Source organism: Pseudophryne corroboree, chromosome 10 (assembly GCF_028390025.1).
Source record: "Pseudophryne corroboree isolate aPseCor3 chromosome 10, aPseCor3.hap2, whole genome shotgun sequence".
Classification (NCBI taxonomy): domain Eukaryota; kingdom Metazoa; phylum Chordata; class Amphibia; order Anura; family Myobatrachidae; genus Pseudophryne; species Pseudophryne corroboree.
In genome coordinates this window covers 94024311-94040560 of record NC_086453.1, presented here as the reverse complement: position 1 = coordinate 94040560, position 16250 = coordinate 94024311, and the positions used below count along the sequence as shown (strand labels likewise).

Genomic DNA, 16250 nt, shown 5'->3' with positions numbered 1-16250 from the left:
GAAATTTTGAATGACACAAATCCATTACAATACACATGAGCTGTTGGTACAGTATAAAGTGCCAATATAGCGTTTAAAAAGCCGCATATAATGCCATATTTTTGGAGCACCATTTTCATGTATCTCCAATGCAGGCGGTCAAACGCTTTTTCCCCATCTAGCGATATGACCTATAGCAGAACCTCTTTTTGAGCCGTTTGTTCAATTATATTAATAGCTTTCTGTATATTATCTGGTCCTTGTCTATCTTTTATAAACCCTTCTTGTTGTGATTTGATAAGTTCCCCCAATATTAGGTTCAGTCTATTTACAATCATTTTAGCATATACAGGTTGAGTATCCCATATCCAAATATTCTGAAATACGGAATTTTTTGAGTGAGATAGTGAAACCTTTGTTTTCTGATTGCTCAATGTACACAAACTTTGTTTAATACACAGTTATTAAAATTATTGTATTAAATGACCTTTAGGCTCTGTATATAAATTGTATATGAAACATAAATTAATTGTGTGAATGTACACACACTTTGTTTAATACACAAAGTTCTTAAAAATATTGGCTAAAATGACCATCAGGCTGTGTGTATAAGGTGTATATGAAACATACCGTATATACTCGACTATAAGTCGACCCAAATATAAGCTGAGGCACCTAATTTTATCACAAAAACCTGGGAAAACTTATTGACTCTAGTATAAGCCTAGGGTGGGAAATGCAGCTCTAGCCGTACACAGCCCCCACAGTGCCAGATATGCCCCCACAGTGCCAGATATGCCCATCCCCCCCCCCCCCAGTGCCAAATATGCTCCCCCAGTGCCAGGTATAACTTACCCTCCGCCGCTTCCGCGCTGTTTTGTGAAGGAGGGACACGAAGGGCACAGCGCGCGCCTCTCCTGTGTCCCTCCTGCGTCTCTGGCGGTCGCGGCGGGTCTGTTAAATGAAGTGCCGGTTCGTGAGCCAATCAGAGCTCACGAACGGTACTTCATTTAATAGACCCGCCGGAGACGCAGGAGGGACACAGGAGAGGTGCGCGCTGTGCCCTTCGTGTCCCTCCTTCACACTGACTCGAGTATAAGCCGAGGGGGCTTTTTCAACACAAAAAAAAGTGCTGAAAAAGTTGGCTTATACTCGAGTATATACGGTAAATTTATTCTGTGCTTAGACTTACAGTAGGTCCCATCACCATGATATCTCATTATGGTATGCAATTATTCCAAAATACGGAAATATCCGGTATCCCAAATACTTCTGGTCCCAAGCATTTTGGATAAGGGATACTCAACCTGTATTTTGATATCTCTATTTAATAAAGCTATTGGCTTGTAATTTTGAGGAGATGTTACATCTTTCCCTACTTTACCAATTGAAACTACAGATGGAGCCTTCCTCATCTAGCCTTCTCTGCTGCGCCTAGGTGTACCAAGGCTTATTAGTATAAGCCTTTCATCTATTGTTCTCAGCTGCAATACAATACAGAGAGAACAATACAGCAGGGGATAAAGGGCCTAATTCAGACCTGATTGCTCGCTAGCTATTTTTTGCAGTGCTGTGATCAGATAGTCGCTGCCTATAGGGGAGTGTATTTTAGCTGTGCAAGTGTGCGATCGCATGTGCAGCCGAGCGGTACAAAAAAGTTTTGTGCAGTTTCTGAGTTGCCCAGAAGTTACTCAGCCGCTGCTGTCATTTCAGCCTGTCTGGGCCCAGAATTGACATCAGACACCCGCCCTGCAAATGCTTGGACACGCATGTGTTTTTCCAACCACTCCCAGAAAACAGTCAGTTGCCACCCACAAACGCCTTCTTCCTGTCAGTCTCCTTGCGATCGGCTGTGTGAGTGGATTCTTCGTTAAATCCATCGCTCAGCAACGATCCGCTTTGTACCCGTCCAACGCGCTTGCACATTGCGGTGCACGCGCAGTTATGACTTGATTGCAGCGCAGCAAAAAAAGCTAGCTTGCAATCTAGTCTGAATGACCCCATAAGTCATTACAGCAGGGGATTAAGTCTGACTGCTCTGGCTCAAATAATCTTATTAAAGGGATAGATGAGCAGGGCTCCATCTGTATACGGGCTTCCAGCATCTCTTCCGGGAATTTTTCCTTTCCGCATCCTTATTTGATATACTTGTAAGAGGATTGGCGCTAGTTCTTTTTGATAGGTTTTTATAAAAATTATTTATAAATCCGTCTGGTCCTGGGGACTTATTTACTTTCAATGTCTTAATGACTTCTTTCACTTCCTGTTACTCCCAGGGTACATTAATAGCCCTTTCAGACATAGGACCCGGGAATTTCCCTGCTTCAGACCTGGGACTTCACCTCGAAAAAAATCCTGGGTTTTTGCTGGGACCCCCTTTCACACTAAACCTGACACCTGGGAAATTCCCAGGTCGACCCCTTTCAGACATAAACCTGGTCTGCCCTAGCAGCCAGGTCAGAGCAGGCTACTCTCATGTCACATGTCTCTTACACACACACACACACACACACACACACACACACACACACACACACACACACACACACACACACACACACACACCCCCCCCCTCTCACTCCAACAGGCCGCCTCTCTGTTTTTTGGCTGCTTCAACCACTCACAGCGGCATGGACTACAGCAGCCGGCACACGCCCCCTCTTCACTTCGGCCTCCTCCAGCCAACCCCACCAATCAGGTGCGACCTGGGAGCAAATTCCCGGGTCGCACCTTTCAGACCTAAGCCGGGTTGTCTTCCCGGGACTTGAGTCCCGGGAAAAACCCTGGTCAATTGCAGGGTTGTTGACCCGGATCACGTTCCCGGGTCAGTGCCTTTCAGACATACCAAATTCCCGGGTTGATGTGCGTTCATGTGCAAAATCCCGGGAATTTGGAGCATGTCTGAAAGGGGTATTAGTATTTCTATTTGCTGTTGGTTTATTCTAGGTAGATTTACTTTTGATAGCAGGGAGTCTATCGTCTTTAGAAGCTTGATATGTATTAGGGTCTTTTATATTATATAGTTGCTTAAAATATTCTCCAAAAACATTTGAGATCTAAAGGGTTTATTATTTTAGCACCTTTTGAATTATACAGAGCTTTAACGGAGTTTCTCAATCTTATCCCTTTAATCTTCGTAGCTAGTAAGCGTGAGGCCTTATTTCCTTCTGTATAATATCTTTTATTCACCTTATCCATATCTCTACGGACCTGTTTGATATTATAAGTTTCTAATTCTGCTCTTACCTTAATAACCTTATGAATAATCTGGTCATCATCGGGTTTTGCTTTATGATTTTGTTCAAGGTCCCTGATCTTCATTTCTAAATCTGCTAATAACTTTAGCTTCTTGTCTTTTAATTCTTGAAGTGATCAGTATTATGTTACCTTTCATTACGCCTTTTAATCTAAACCAGAGATTAGTGGGATAAGTTTGCTGTACGTTATTAAAAATCCTTCCAAAGAGCTCTTAATGGTCTGTTTTCTAATGAGTTAAAGAGAACGTTTGGACTTGTCCATATTAAATCAGTATCTTCCCAACTTACAAATAGTGGAGCATGGTCTGCCCATGACCTTGGAAGAATTTCTGCTTTTTTTTAATTTTTTTTATTTTTTATATGTTGCAAGGTCATCCTCTCTGCAAAGGCAAAATCTCTTTGCGGGTACGTTTTATGAACATTTAGAGAAGAAGGTTTAGTCCTCGGTTGTTGGATGTTTTGCTCTCCATATATCATACAGTTCAGTTTCATGCAGCAATTTGTTAAATTTCTCTGAGGTACTAAGTATTGATTGAGGAGGTTTTAATGTTTTGTATGATCTCATTTATCTACCTGTAAATCACTCACCACATTAAAATCTCCAAATACAAACAATGGGCCCTCAGACACTTTCTGTACTTTTTTTTTCTCTATCGTCCTAGTGGATGCTGGGGTTCCTGAAAGGACCATGGGGAATAGCGGCTCCGCAGGAGACAGGGCACAAAAAGTAAAGCTTTTCCAGATCAGGTGGTGTGCACTGGCTCCTCCCCCTATGACCCTCCTCCAGACTCCAGTTAGATTTTTGTGCCCGGCCGAGAAGGGTGCAATTCTAGGTGGCTCTCATAAAGAGCTGCTTAGAGAAAGTTTAGCTTAGGTTTTTTATTTTACAGTGATTCCTGCTGGCAACAGGATCACTGCAACGAGGGACAGAGGGGAGAAGAAGTGAACTCACCTGCGTGCAGGATGGATTGGCTTCTTGGCTACTGGACATCAGCTCCAGAGGGACGATCACAGGTACAGCCTGGATGGTCACCGGAGCCGCGCCGCCGGCCCCCTTGCAGATGCTGAAGTAAGAAGAGGTCCAGAATCGGCGGCTGAAGACTCCTGCAGTCTTCTAAAGGTAGCGCACAGCACTGCAGCTGTGCGCCATTTTCCTCTCAGCACACTTCACACGCAGTCACTGAGGGTGCAGGGCGCTGGGGGGGGGCGCCCTGGGAGGCAAATGAAAACCTATTAAAAGGCTAAAAATACCTCACATATAGCCCCCAGAGGCTATATGGAGATATTTAACCCCTGCCTGTATTCACAAAATAGCGGGAGACGAGCCCGCCGAAAAAGGGGCGGGGCCTATCTCCTCAGCACACGGCGCCATTTCCTCTCACAGCTCCGCTGGTCAGGACGGCTCCCAGGTCTCTCCCCTGCACTGCACTACAGAAACAGGGTAAAACAGAGAGGGGGGGCAAATTTAATGGCAATATCTTGATATATATAAAGCAGCTATAAGGGAGCACTTATTATAAGGCTATCCCTGTCATATATAGCGCTTTTTGGTGTGTGCTGGCAGACTCTCCCTCTGTCTCCCCAAAGGGCTAGTGGGTCCTGTCTTCGTTTAGAGCATTCCCTGTGTGTCTGCTGTGTGTCGGTACGTGTGTGTCGACATGTATGAGGACGATATTGGTGTGGAGGCGGAGCAATTGCCAAATATGGGGATGTCACCTCCTAGGGGGTCGACACCAGAATGGATGCCTTTATTTGTGGAATTACGGGATAGCGTCAACTCGCTTAAGCAGTCGTTTGACGACATGAGGCGGCCGGACAATCAATTAGTGCCTGTCCAGGCGCCTCAAACACCGTCAGGGGCTGTAAAACGCCCTTTGCCTCAGTCGGTCGACACAGACCCAGACACAGGCACTGATTCCAGTGGTGACGGTGACGAATCAACCGTATTTTCCAGTAGGGCCACACGTTATATGATTTTGGCAATGAAGGAGGCGTTACATTTAGCTGATACTACAGGTACCACTAAACAGGGTATTATGTGGGGTGTGAAAAAACTACCTATAGTTTTTCCTGAATCAGAAGAATTAAATGACGTGTGTGATGAAGCGTGGGTTGCCCCTGATAAAAAGCTGATAATTTCAAAGAAATTATTGGCATTATACCCTTTCCCGCCAGAGGTTAGGGAGCGCTGGGAAACACCTCCTAGGGTGGACAAGGCGCTAACACGCTTATCAAAACAAGTGGCGTTACCTTCTCCTGAGACGGCCGCACTTAAAGATCCATCAGATAGGAGGATGGAAAATATCCAAAAAAGTATATACACACATGCAGGTGTTATACTACGACCAGCTATAGCGACTGCCTGGATGTGCAGTGCTGGGGTAGTTTGGTCAGAGTCCCTGATTGAAAATATTGATACCCTGGACAGGGACAATATTTTACTGTCGTTAGAACAAATAAAGGATGCATTTCTTTATATGCGTGATGCACAGAGAGATATCTGCACACTGGCATCACGCGTAAGTGCTATGTCCATTTCGGCCAGAAGAGCTTTATGGACGCGACAGTGGACAGGCGATGCGGATTCAAAACGGCATATGGAAGTTTTGCCGTATAAAGGGGAGGAGTTATTTGGAGTCGGTCTATCAGATTTGGTGGCCACGGCTACAGCCGGGAAATCCACCTTTCTACCTCAAGTCACTCCCCAACAGAAAAAGGCACCGACTTTTCAACCGCAGCCCTTTCGTTCCTTTAAAAATAAGAGAGCAAAGGGCTATTCATATCTGCCACGAGGCAGAGGTCGAGGGAAGAAACAGCAACAGGCAGCTCCTTCCCAGGAACAGAAGCCCTCCCCGGCTTCTACAAAAGCCTCAGCATGACGCTGGGGCTTCTCAAGCGGACTCGGGGACGGTGGGAGGTCGTCTCAAAAATTACAGCGCGCAGTGGGCTCACTCGCAGGTAGATCCCTGGATCCTGCAGATAATATCTCAGGGGTACAGGTTGGAATTAGAGACAGATCCACCTCGCCGTTTCCTGAAGTCTGCTTTACCAACGTCCCCTTCCGAAAGGGAGACGGTTTTGGAAGCCATTCACAAGCTGTACTCTCAGCAGGTGATAGTCAAGGTACCTCTTCTACAACAAGGGAAGGGGTATTATTCCACTCTTTTTGTGGTACCGAAGCCGGATGGCTCGGTAAGGCCTATTCTAAATCTGAAGTCCTTGAACCTGTACATAAAGAAGTTCAAGTTCAAGATGGAGTCACTCAGAGCAGTGATAGCGAACCTGGAAGAAGGGGACTTTATGGTATCCTTGGACATCAAGGATGCGTATCTCCACGTTCCAATTTACCCCTCACACCAGGGGTACCTCAGGTTCGTTGTACAAAACTGTCACTATCAGTTTCAGACGCTGCCGTTTGGTTTGTCCACGGCACCTCGGGTCTTTACAAAGGTAATGGCCGAGATGATGATTCTTCTTCGAAGAAAAGGCGTATTAATTATCCCATACTTGGACGATCTCCTAATAAGGGCAAGGTCCAGAGAACAGCTAGAGATGGGATTAGCACTATCTCAAGAGGTGCTAAAGCAGCACGGATGGATTCTGAATATTCCAAAATCCCAATTAATGCCGACAACTCGTCTGCTGTTCCTAGGGATGATTCTGGACACGGTTCAGAAAAAGGTTTTTCTTCCCGAGGAAAAAGCCAAGGAGTTATCCGACCTGGTCAGGAATCTCCTAAAACCAGGAAAGGTGTCTGTACATCAATGCACAAGAGTCCTGGGAAAAATGGTGGCTTCTTACGAAGCAATTCCATTCGGCAGATTCCATGCAAGAATTTTCCAAAGGGATCTGTTGGACAAATGGTCAGGGTCGCATCTTCAGATGCACCTGCGGATAACCCCGTCTCCAAGGACAAGGGTATCTCTTCTGTGGTGGTTGCAGAGGGCTCATCTATTGGAGGGCCGCAGATTCGGCATACAGGATTGGATCCTGGTGACCACGGACGCCAGCCTGAGAGGCTGGGGAGCAGTCACACAAGGAAGAAACTTCCAGGGAGTGTGGTCGAGCCTGGAAAAGTCTCTTCACATAAACATTCTGGAACTAAGAGCAATCTACAATGCTCTAAGCCAGGCGGAACCTCTGCTTCAAGGAAGACCGGTGTTGATCCAGTCGGACAACATCACGGCAGTCGCCCATGTAAACAGACAGGGCGGCACAAGAAGCAGGAGTGCAATGGCAGAAGCTGCCAGGATCCTTCGCTGGGCGGAGAATCACGTGATAGCACTGTCAGCAGTGTTCATCCCGGGAGTGGACAACTGGGAAGCAGATTTCCTCAGCAGACACGATCTTCACCCGGGAGAGTGGGGACTTCATCCAGAAGTTTTCCACATGCTAATAAACCGTTGGGAAAGACCAATGGTGGACATGATGGCGTCTCGCCTCAACAAAAAACTGGACAGGTATTGCGCCAGGTCAAGAGATCCGCAGGCAATAGCTGTGGACGCGCTGGTAACACCTTGGGTGTACCAGTCGGTGTATGTGTTTCCTCCTCTGCCTCTCATACCAAAGGTATTGAGAATCATACGGCAAAGCGGAGTAAGAACGATACTAGTGGCTCCGGATTGGCCAAGAAGGTCTTGGTACCCGGAACTTCAAGAGATGGTCACGGACGATCCGTGGCCTCTACCTCTAAGACAGGACCTGCTTCAGCAGGGACCGTGTCTATTCCAAGACTTACCGCGGCTGCGTTTGACGGCATGGCGGTTGAACGCCAGATCCTAAAAGGAAAAGGCATTCCAGAAGAAGTCATTCCTACCTTGATTAAGGCAAGAAAGGAAGTCACCGCGAAGCATTATCACCGCATTTGGCGGAAATATGTTGCGTGGTGCGAGGATCGGAGTGCTCCGACGGAGGAATTTCAACTGGGTCGTTTCCTACATTTCCTGCAATCAGGATTGTCTATGGGTCTCAAATTGGGATCTATTAAGGTTCAAATTTCGGCCCTGTCAATATTCTTCCAAAAAGAATTGGCCTCAGTTCCTGAGGTCCAGACTTTTGTCAAAGGAGTACTGCATATACAGCCTCCTGTGGTGCCTCCGGTGGCACCGTGGGATCTAAATGTAGTTTTAGATTTCCTCAAATCCCATTGGTTTGAACCACTAAAAGATGTGGATTTGAAATATCTCACATGGAAAGGGACTATGTTACTGGCCCTGGCGTCCGCCAGGAGAGTATCTGAACTGGCGGCTTTATCTTATAAAAGCCCTTATTTAATTTTCCATTCGGATAGGGCAGAGCTGCGGACGCGTCCGCATTTTCTCCCTAAGGTGGTATCAGCGTTTCACCTGAACCAGCCTATTGTAGTGCCTGCGGCTACAAGTGACTTGGAGGACTCCAAGTTGTTGGACGTTGTCAGAGCTTTAAAAATATACATTTCAAGGACGGCTGGAGTCAGAAAATCTGACTCGCTGTTTATACTGTATGCACCCAACAAGTTGGGTGCGCCTGCTTCTAAGCAGTCGATTGCTCGTTGGATTTGTAACACAATTCAACTTGCACATTCTGTGGCAGGCCTGCCACAGCCTAAATCTGTTAAGGCCCATTCCACAAGGAAGGTGGGCTCATCTTGGGCGGCTGCCCGAGGGGTCTCGGCATTACAACTCTGCCGAGCAGCTACGTGGTCAGGGGAGAACACGTTTGTAAAATTCTACAAATTTGATACCCTGGCAAAAGAGGACCTGGAGTTCTCTCATTCGGTGCTGCAGAGTCATCCGCACTCTCCCGCCCGTTTGGGAGCTTTGGTATAATCCCCATGGTCCTTTCAGGAACCCCAGCATCCACTAGGACGATGGAGAAAATAAGAATTTACTTACCGATAATTCTATTTCTCGGAGTCCGTAGTGGATGCTGGGCGCCCATCCCAAGTGCGGATTATCTGCAATACTTGTACATAGTTATTGTTAACCAATTCGGGTTATTGTTTAGGGAGCCATCTTTCAGAGGCTCCTCTGTTATCATACTGTTAGCTGGGTTTAGATCACAAGTTGTACAGTGTGATTGGTGTGGCTGGTATGAGTCTTACCCGGGATTCAAAATCCTCCCTTATTGTGTACGCTCGTCCGGGCACAGTACCTAACTGGAGTCTGGAGGAGGGTCATAGGGGGAGGAGCCAGTGCACACCACCTGATCTGGAAAAGCTTTACTTTTTGTGCCCTGTCTCCTGCGGAGCCGCTATTCCCCATGGTCCTTTCAGGAACCCCAGCATCCACTACGGACTCCGAGAAATAGAATTATCGGTAAGTAAATTCTTATTTTTTTTATAGAAAGGTTTTTCTGAAAGCTATTTGCAAAGCATTAGGTGCATACACAGATGGCACCGTGATCTCTTTACCATGTAAGACCCCCTTTGAAGATGATATATCTTCCTGCTTTAGCCATGATTTAGGTCTCAAGCTCGAAGTTAATCTTACAGCTAAATAATAAAGCTACTCCACATTTCTGATTGATAGCATTAGATAAATGGTTTTGTGTATCTATTATCAAGAAAAGTTGGGGGAGCTGTTCTTGAGAAGTGTCTCCTGAAGCGCTACCAGATGAACTTTTTGAGTATGGAAGTATTTTAATGCTCTTTTCCTCTTTTGGGGAGAGTTTAGACCAGAGGTTCTCAAACTCGGTCCTCGGGGGCCCACACAGTGCATGTTTTGCAGGTCTCCTCACAGAATCGCAAGTGAAATAATTAGCTCCACCTGTGGACCTTTTAAAATGTGTCAGTGAGTAATTAATACACCTGTGCACCTGCTGGGTTACCTGCAAAACATGCACTGTGTGGGCTCCCGAGGACCGAGTTTGAGAACCTCTGGTTTAGACCTTTAACATTTATTGACCATCATATTTATAATCTTACCTCTCTGTCTTTCTCTTTTCTACTTTCCATTTATGAATTCTTCCCTCCTTTGTTCTTTTTGTTTCAGATCTATGGGATTGTTTTTATCTTATGCCCTGTATCACAAAAAACATAACAAATATCAGACAAAAGCCAACACAATATTTATTTTTTATTATTATTATTACCAGTTATTTATATAGCGCACACATATTCCGCAGCGCTTTACAGAGAATATTTGCCCATTCACATCAGTCCCTGCTCCAGTGGAGCTTACACTCTATATTCCCTACCACATGTACACACAGACACATTCACGCTAGGGTTAATTTTGTTGGGAGCCAATTAACCTGCCAGTATATTTTTGGGATTGTGGAACGAAACCGGAGTACCCGGAGGAAACCCACGCAAGTACGGGGAGAATATACAGACTCCGCAGTTAGGGCCATGGTGGGAATCGAACCCTTGACCTCAGTGCTATGAGGCAGTAATGCTAACCATTACACCATCCGTACTGCCCCTACAATACATATACAGGGCAGGCAACAGGGGAGGGTCAAATGGGACACCTGTACCGTGCCCTAAGTATCAGAGGGAACCAAAGGATCCGCAGCTCAGTGCATGGTAGGGATATAAGCCATCTTGTCCAAGTAAGGCAGCGAGCTGTAGGCGGTGTGGGTGTGGTCTCATAGTGACTGTGCGGTATGCGTGTGCATCCACTCTTCCGAGTCCAGCTCTGTTTCAGGCATTTACAGGACATGGCAGGAGCTCCGCTGGCAAGGATTCCTGTGCCCTGCACCGGCCTCTTCTGGTGGGGGGTGAGTGCCATATGGTACCTGTAACCTAGGACATCTAGTAACCCTGAGGTTGCTCAGGATGTCATAGGACTAGATCTGTGCGTGTACAGTGCGGTGCCTGCTCATGTGCAGATCTTTAATGTAAATCTCAGAATCAGGCTCTGTGTGTAACTAAATATCTCCCCCTATTAGCTAATAACACTGTACTGTAACATGACTTTTTTTTCTTTGATCTTTGGCCTGATCTGAACCATTAGGGAAACAGCACTGCGCTTTGGGTGTTGATCTATAAAATAGGCAGTAGAGATATGATGGGCTGCACATTTACTAGAATAACTTACTAGGAGACCTTTGTTTCAAACAAAAACACAATTATTTTTAATTAAAATATACACACAAAACATACATTACCCTAACAAATCATACATAAGCTATATTCAATGCTCCAAGTATCCTTTGGCACATATAAAAATCCTTAAATCATTCCAATAATCCCACTAAGATAATGGACTAGGAAGGACATATATACACTTTGTAATTAATAGCTAGGGGTGGTATTGTTACACTATCAGTTTCAAATAAGTAACATCACACGATGAATCCACAGGCTGTTTTAGTGTTAACACTGTTTCCGCTTCCTTTATTTAAAGGAGCCGGCGTCCCGGCTATATTTAATATTACTATCTGAATCAGAAGCGTGACCGTTAATCTAGTTACCCGAACATGGGGATGTTATGCTCTCTTTTATAGGACTCCTTATCCTCTTCCTGGGGATGATGATGTTCCAGCCCCGAGTAGCGTGGCGCTGCTTGTACTGTCTCACCTTCTCCGTTCAGTGGTGAGCGTAGCGCTACTGGTACTATCTCTCCTGCTCTGATCAAACGGTAAGCGGTGAGGTCCCGCCTCTCCTTCTGGTGGTGAGGCGGTCACCGCCCCGGGGAGGGGTGCACAATGGCTGGAGTGGGCAGTTGGTATCTCGCCGCTGTGGATGGATTCTGTCACTGAAGCAGTGTAGTGTCTGTAACCTGTGGCATTGATCAGGTGCAGGTGAATAGATGTCTGTCAACGCATTTCGTCCCACAATGCATCGGAACTTCAAGACTTGAGACTGTCAGAACCATCACCTTTTTAAATCTCCAGTTCTTAATTGGTTAATTGATTAGTTCTCTTCAGCTGTTCCTGTAGTTACCAGCCTTAGTAAATACACTAAATATATATATATATATATATATATATATATATTTTTTTATTTATTAGTGTCATTAGACTAGGAATAATGCGTCTATAGTCTCAACATTTATAATTTATTTATACAAATAACTCAATAATATATAAGTTCATTTTAAAATCTGCCTATAATTATAAAAACATATACATATGTTCTTTGAAAAATATATATATAAAAAAGTGCATATCCTAATAAAGCACCTCAAATTGAAGCAAACATCTCCCAGTATCACTCCGTATAATTCAGAATATCTACCCAAACTTTCTCATTCAAATTCTTCTATTAAGCCCCCCCCCCCCCCCCCGTATGATATAATTGTGTATATACCCAAACATAACATATTATAATGCAAAAACAGCCCTTATCTATCCTTTTCATTTTTATTAATTTCATATCAAACTGTTAGTCTGTATTTTATGAAAGTAATCTATACAGGCTGAAAGAAGCCGGGAAAAAAATATATAAAGAATATAAAAAAAAAAAAAAAAAAAAAATCATACCAAAAGGCATGGAGTGCATATATATTGACGCACGCAATAGATGTGTGTGTGTGTGTGTGTGTGTGTGTAAAAGGAAAGAGGGGCAGAGGGAAACCGGCAAAAAATAAAAAAACAAATCAAAGAAAATTAAAAATCCATATGTATGTGTAAATATTCATTTCTAAATATAAATGTTTGTACGTGAATTAATTTAAGATTGTCAAGTCTGTTTGTGATCTGTTGTAAGTCTCCCTATACCGCCTTATACTTTTACCCTTTTTTAAGAAGGAGCATCTTTCCCTTCTAATAGTGTCCAAAAAAAAATCCAAAAAACCCAAAACAGCACACTTCGTGGCTTCATATTACAATACATATAAGCTCAATATAGACTAATTTCAAAATGTGTTTTCTTAAACATACCTGCTTCAAATACAACTAGATTATACTCTCCATGAAACTCTTTTCATATACGTTTCTTTTTTGTTACATTTTGACTTGTACAGTGAGGGGAAAAAAAGTGTTTACCCCCTTCCCCTCTTCAGGGTTATTCCTCTGTCTTTACTCAAAGAACCACTGTCTTTATTTGTGGCTGACATCCGACCAATTGTACTCCACTCTTGTGGCCTAGAGGCATACCAGATTTTCCCTTCATCTAAGGTTTTAAGTCCTCATTCTTCTAGTTCCTTCATGATTCACAATTAATTTAACCTGGAAGAACCATTTATATGACATGTTTGCTTGTCTGAGAGCATTTGTGACTCTAGAAAAGTATCTTCTCTTGACCAGTTTTGCTGTTCAAATATCTCCAAATATTTGTACATTTCCCAGTGTTTTTCTGCCTTTTAAGTTATCTCTGGTTGATCTCAAGATTTGTTCCTTAGTTTGATAATAGTGTATACTCATTATCATATCCCTGGGTGCATCTTCAGATACTTTTTTGGGTTTTGGGAGCCTGTGAATAAGCTGTGCAGTAGGATAGTCCGGCAGTAATTTTTTAAATATATCCAAGATAAACTAATTAAGGTGAGAAGGTTAAAAACACACACACACACACACACACACACACACACACACACACACACACACACACACCAACCATATTTTACGGATTGTGGAATTCACAATTCAGGTTCTTCCTTTAGAACGAATTGTGGCCTCGGAATATACCCTCTCACCAAGAAATATGTCACCCAACAGAAACATAAATTCAGTAAATGAGTTTAATCATTTGTTTCACAAATATTCAGATATGACATAAGGTTCTTTTAAAAGCATAAATATACCAGTGTATAAGAATCTTTTATGTACACACACCGCACGCTAGATGGTATACAGGTTATGACTCTCACCTTAAAGGTGTGAGCTCTAAGATGAATATACAGGCTGATTGGTGGTGAATGAATGATGAAACCTACGCGTTTCGTGCAGTTTAATTTCTTCAGGGGGTAGGTGACTTCTAGGTGGAAAAAATACTTGACATTAAGATATGCAAATTTAGTGAGGGTGGGGGTAAAAGTGAGGAGATATACTGTGCAAACCTACCAAAAAATGGTAAATTGTGTGGACTTCACATATCAAGTGGATCCACACGGATTGAAAATTTCTACTCTATAAATCTAGTGATTAAAAATTGAGTCCCATTACAGGTGTACCAAAGATGCGGGTAGTTATTTTCAAAAATTTTAAATAATAATGCCAACCTTTAACAAAGGTGTGGTTATTAATTAAATATTTAAAACAATAAGGATAGGTGTTCTCCCCACACAGGACCAAGGTAAAACCTATGGGGTATATCATCAAAGTAAATTGAAGTGCATTTAAGGTAAGGTCATTTATTTAGAATGAGATTTAAAGGACCAAAGGGCATATCCTAATAGGTCAAAAGGACATGCCTAAAAGATGCAACAAAGTAAATAGATCTTTCTTTAGAAGCTGTTATCCCAATATTGGGATAAAAATATCTTAGGCCATCTAGTCTCTAAACATGGGGAGGAGGGAAAAAATCAATGCGTACAGTTTATCATTATTCCATACACCAGAACATATACATAATATTAATAACAAAGGACCAAATATACCATAATATAGCAAACAACTGAATAAAATAAGGTAAGTCTGTTGAGATAAGCTAGATTCCAATCGTACATACCTTAAATATTAAAAATAATAATAATGCTCATTAGTACACAATCAAATTAAGCAGCCACACTAATCCAATGTATACACATATGAAACATTATCTCCTTTCTATCCGTATGTAAAACAAGTTTCAATTATAAAGGTGGCCCTAATATATAATGAGGCCATAAAGTCAAAAGAATAAATAAGCTATTTCATAACAAGCAATATAAGAATGAACAATTCATAAGGATCAGCCTAACTACAAAGGATTCCCCTAAACCAGGGCTGAGATTGAGTTAGAGGAGAAAAATAAAAAACCTAAGGGAAACATAAAGGAGATACTTACTAGGATGTGTCCTTATAATGAACGGCCAAACGTGTGCATGTAGCTCGCCACCAGGGAAATATAACACAGGGTTCCCTGAGGCTCCTTATAACAGTAACAGGATGTGACATCACTTCCTGTCTATTAAAATGGTATAAAGGATATGAGCTTCATTAAGCTATAGTTTATTCATCTGGCAATTAATCCTTATTAGAGAGTGTATTAGATCGTCACTTCATTGGGTGACTCCATGTTTTAGGTTAAAAGGTTCTCATACATTTATTATCAAATGTTACCTATAATGCCTTAGTGCAGTGATGATCCCCCATAATGCCCCAATAGGCTTAAATGAAGTTATATTCCTTAATAGGAAAATAGATCTTTATGTCACAACCTATAATGAATGTACATAATTCCCCTAAGAAACACACTTAAACATTATCTTTGGATGGGTCGCAAACTCGGAGCGCTGGACCGCGCTTCCTGTTTGCGTTCCACCCTCCGGCAGTGGAACGCACTGCGTCTTCTCTGGTGAGATACTCCATCAGGTTCCACCCCGTGGGCGGATTACAGACCAGGCGCGTGGTATTGCGCTTCCCGTTTTAAGCTCCCGCCCCCGGTGGTGGAACGCACTGCATCATTTCCGGTGATTTCCCCGATCTGAGTTCTACCTAAGTTCAGTGGAACGCATCCCGGTAGTGTCCATGCTAAAAGTGATAATATTCCCAAGCTAAATCTGTAGGGGTATATGAGTAAATAATGTATTTACTTACATCTGTATTTTAATCAGATAATCTCAATTTAGATATACTATACCTAGAGAATTACTTATACTTTCTGGCCTTACAGGTTAGACTATCTAAGATAAGGCTGCTAGGTCTATTCTAATATATTCTTGATACAGAGATGTACCAATAGAGCTATTTTCTATTCCCATTACAATTATCTATAAAGAGTGCCCTCTATTCATATGTATCCTAACATCCTTATAACTGTGTTCTAAACAAGTACTACAAGGAGGCCATACAAAATGGTACAAAGAGATACAAAAAGATAAACCATTATCACTAATACATTACAGAGAATTAACCTAAACTGATGTTAATTTTTTACAAAAATGAAACAATGTCAGTGCTCTCATTTAACCCTTTAGGGGAGAGGGTATCTAGGGTGTAAATCCA

The 16250-nt window shown here is 43.0% G+C and overlaps 1 protein-coding gene across 1 annotated transcript in view; it reads left to right on the top strand.

The window, feature by feature from the left end:
* TOMM40 (translocase of outer mitochondrial membrane 40) overlaps window positions 1–16250 on the top strand; it is a 70905-nt gene that overhangs the window by 16852 nt on the left and 37803 nt on the right. The gene's annotated exons all lie outside the window — the stretch shown is intronic.